The 4,295-nt window shown below is 47.3% G+C and overlaps 1 pseudogene; it reads right to left on the bottom strand.

Annotated features, from left to right (window-relative positions):
- Positions 1-2,442: 2,442 nt before the first annotated feature.
- On the bottom strand, positions 2,443-2,995 carry LOC147663822 (membrane protein BRI3 pseudogene; annotated as a pseudogene).
- Between the last annotated feature and the right edge of the window lie 1,300 nt (positions 2,996-4,295).

Raw genomic sequence — 4,295 nt, 5'->3', positions numbered from 1 at the left:
TATTAGCGGATAACGTTTAAATATGTTACTATCCTTGTGGGACCACCTGAGCAGCCCTAGGGATCCGATTTTTGATGCATGAGCGATGGTTGGATGCATGATGGATGAATGATTGTTGGGTGGATGCATGGATGGATGCATGCATGATAGATGGGTGAATTGATGCATGAATGATGGATGGATGCAGGATGGATGGGTGGGTGGGTGGATGGATGGGGTGCATGAATGGTGGGTGGGAGGGTGGCTAGGTGTTTTAAATGTCACCAGCCACCACTGCTTTGCACTCTCAATTTGTGTCTGTTAATCACACCATTATGGATCGCTTAAAAAAATACACACCATCCAACAAAAATCCATTGAATAAATGCAGACATCAAAAACAGATTGTTAAACCCGATTTCGAAACTTTAACGTACAGTGTGTGTATAAAATAAAGCTCACACACATTCACTCCGAATGACATCTTGGGATGGAATATCACTTCCTTAATGTACCCCCGCATAATGGTAGTCATTTTAATTTTATCGACCTCAGAAGTATGAAAAGCTGAATGGTATAGGCGGGAATCGAACCCCTGGGTATGGCGTCACGCACATATTACCTACAGTTGATACATTAGTCTACAGAGCTTAGACGTGATGTATTTCCTTTTAAACATCATGTTTGCAAAGTAATGCAAAAAGCAGCTTATTCAACGTGCTTATGTTTTATGAGATCATAAACCTGTCACGACATGATAGGTAGCTGCGAAACAGCGCGCGGACCCAAGTATCTGGATAGTAGCCCGGCTTTGTGATGTTCCAGAAACACAGAGTAATGGAGCTGGAGATTCACAAAGAAGAAGACAGTGCATAGTGTCTCATGCGGAGACGGGAGGCCCAGCAGAGCGGGTATAGGGGGAGATTATAGGGGGTGGGGGTCTCCATTATCACACGTGCACGCAGACATGCAGGTGATTATGCCTGAAGTGCTTCTGCAAAGAAACCATCACATGACCAGAGAAGCCGAGCACCTGCTGTCTTCCCTCCCTTCATAGCCATCCCGCGATAATTGCAATTAACTGGAAGTCTTGTAGTGAAAGCAAACATTGTTATGGAGATAATTCCAGCCGATCGCTAATGAGCACTTCACACAACTGGACTCCTTTTCCTGCTATTACACGGGTAGCTTATCTACTACAACGCCCTCCATTCTCCATCAATGCCCCAAGTAATTAGAATAAACACGCCATAATAGCAACTGGCAAGCTAAAAAGTGAATCTGTGAAATCTTGCAGCCTTTCTGTCAGCTCTTCCTCGTCCTCAGAGCCTCCACCTGCCGCCAGACCTATGGTCTTACCACAATACCATCAGCACTGCCAGGAGTGTAATCCTCAGAGCCCCCCAGTATTCTCTGATCCCCACACACAGCGCAAGCACTGCAAGAGCGGAGGAGCCTCTGTCCCCAGCAGTCATTCCCGACACTACCAATGCCCCCTCCACCCTTCTGAGTGTGTGTCTTACTGTGGGCGCCCGCCCACGCCCACGGGGGCATGTGCGGAGAGGTGAGACCGTAAGTGCTGCGACAGCGCTTCATTCCACTCTGCCGTGTGTGAGGAAGTTGCAATCTTGAAATGTTTATTAAACATTCTTATAAAATTTTACATTTATAACGCAACTAAGCAAAACATTTGTGGTTTTAAAAAAATAAAAGTGCAAGCTCACATTCATTGAATATTTTTATGAAAGGATTACTGCTTCTAAATTTCGTGGACAGTCAACAATAGTAGAATAGCAGTTTGGATGCTACATAATTGTATTTGCGCCATCTGCTATTGGTTCTTATTAGAATCACATTTAGCAGTCGCTGCCCCCCAGGTTAGCCAAATGCCAGGGCATACGAAACAGTCTCAAAATGCAGAAAAAGAAATCAAATATTCCTATTAAACACATCCTATTTCATAGGCAGGTCGCGAAATCCGTAACACCAGTTACCAATCAACAATTTCTTTTTACTCAACTTTAGTCAAATCACAGTGAACATAAACGTACATTAATATCGAAATATCATTAACATCTGAAAAAGGTTTGCTTCGTAAAAAATTCATACTGTACATTTTATCCATGTTGTAAAGGGATTTCAATCATGCAAACTTACAATTTTTCAAACCCCAAAGAAACTCTACCATTTAGTTCTAAAAACTTTCCTATGGAAATTATGGAGGGCTGAGCTGCAATCATCAGCAGTTTTTTACCCACCCTCATTTTCCCCCACAAGCCATGTGAAAGGCACAATTTATACGTGGTAGCATCAGGTTGCTTGTGTGCGTCACAACTGCTCTGGTGAAACAAATTGATATGCATGCAGTAACTATCAAATCACACTTTCCAATAGAAATATCTTTAATCAATTAATAGTGTACACAGCAGTATTGGCCGCAAAGGTCTGGTCTGTCCACTCTTCCTACCCAAAGCTTGCACCACAGTTGGGGCATCTTCTCTGCTTTAACGCGAGGCAAAAGAGAATACCAATAGGGAAGAATATTATCGCACACAGGATCCCGCAGCAGGTGAAGTCATCCTCCAACCCTGCACGCTGGGCATCCGCCAACCACAACAACGGAGGTGGTAGTAGTCGGCTGCTCAATGATCGTATATGTGCTTGGATATGGCGGGTGTGGGAGTGGAGTAGCATAACCTGTGGCCACGGCGTTGGGGTAGGGGTACGGAGGCGGCACCTGGAAGCCCGGCTGGGCTGGCTGGAAGCCCGGCGGCGGCGGGTTAATGGTCCCGTAGCTGTGCTGCCCGTAGCCCTCCTGCCCCGCAGGGCTGTAGGCGGGCGGTCGCTGCTCCAGCAGGGGCTTGTTATCCATGCTCCTCCCGGCAGCTCCGTTCCGCTGCCTCCCCGGGCACTCCTACCTGCTGATCCTGCTGCTCCCCGCCCGGCTCCACGGCAGCCACAAACTCACAGCAAACTCCCAGCAGCGGAGGAAGCGGCCGTGCTCTGCTGCTGAGGTAGTCACGAGACTGCAGTCATGTGATGCGCCCCGGCTGAGGCTCTCTTGTTCGGGAGACCGGGCGGACACATCGAACGCTTCCCCCAGGCAGGGGGAAGCGGAAACCAAGTCCTCCCGGCCCCGCCCACAACCAGGCGGCGGCCATCTTGAGGCGGCTCGGGCCGCGGCGGTGATCTCGGGGCTAAAACGAGGAGTGGGCACCCTCGAAATCTAAATAAAACACATAAAAATAAAAGAGAGAAGCCCCCCAAGCCCCCCCCCAAAAAAATCACGAAAAATCGCGGGGTGCGCGCACGCGTTCGCGCTTATAGATATATAATTGATTTCTCTTCTAATTTTCTCAGGAACCACTGGAGGGATTTACACGATTTTACCAAAAGCGTGATCTGCATACCAGACACTACCATTTTGACAAGTTTGGTGTAATTCCCTTCAGCGGTTCAAGCTGTAGCTGAGTCTAAAGGTCCTATGGAAATTAACATGGGGAAAACACGTTTTGGGACCCCCCTTTTTTCTCAGCCCCCACTTGACGAATCCCCCCCAAATTGTCAGGGAAGGAGCGGAGCGGAGCGAGCCATCTTCTTTGAGAAATTTGCGAAGATTCATCAACCAGGGCCAAAGTTATTCCCAATAGAATGTTGGGGATTTCCTAGGGAAACAGGTCCTAACTATATATACCTACTGGCGACCGCCAGTAGGTAATATATATATATATATATATATATATATATCTCTGTCTGGATCCTTTGCTTCACTAAGACCCTCAGTATGAGTTGCCCGGAGGGGGTATTTCTGCGTGTTTTCAGCAGTAAAACTAGTCCAGGTGATTACAAGTTAAACTTTTGGTTTTAAAAGCACAAGCAAAAAAACAATGCAACATAACACCTGCACATAACACACACGGAAACACCAGGGGGGGCATATTTCCGGGGAAGTGCCAGAGAGCGACATTAGCCTCCTTGGCTTAATGGTGCGCTCTGCCACTTCTGAACCGCAGGGCTGCACCGTATTCACAAGGGTACGGTGCAGCCCTGTGATTCCCCCTGCGCGGGCACAAATTTAGACAACTAGCGCCAACGCAGGTGCAAGGGGGCCTGCCTTGCAGGAGAACATTGTTTATGTGCCGGAAGGGACACCTTCCTGCACATAAACAATCTTTAAATGGCGTTTTGTAACTTCTAAGGGGGTTGCCTAATGCAGCACCCATAGAAGTTGCAAAAAGTAATTTTTTTAATGATGGTTTATGTGCAGAAAGGGCCACCTTCCTGCACATAAACAATCAATGGCCTTCTGCTGTTTC

This window comes from Lissotriton vulgaris, unplaced genomic scaffold, assembly GCF_964263255.1.
Source record: "Lissotriton vulgaris unplaced genomic scaffold, aLisVul1.2 SCAFFOLD_220, whole genome shotgun sequence".
NCBI lineage: Eukaryota > Metazoa > Chordata > Amphibia > Caudata > Salamandridae > Lissotriton > Lissotriton vulgaris.
Note: the sequence above shows the minus strand (reverse complement) of the source record. Positions and strands in the feature narration are given on the sequence as shown.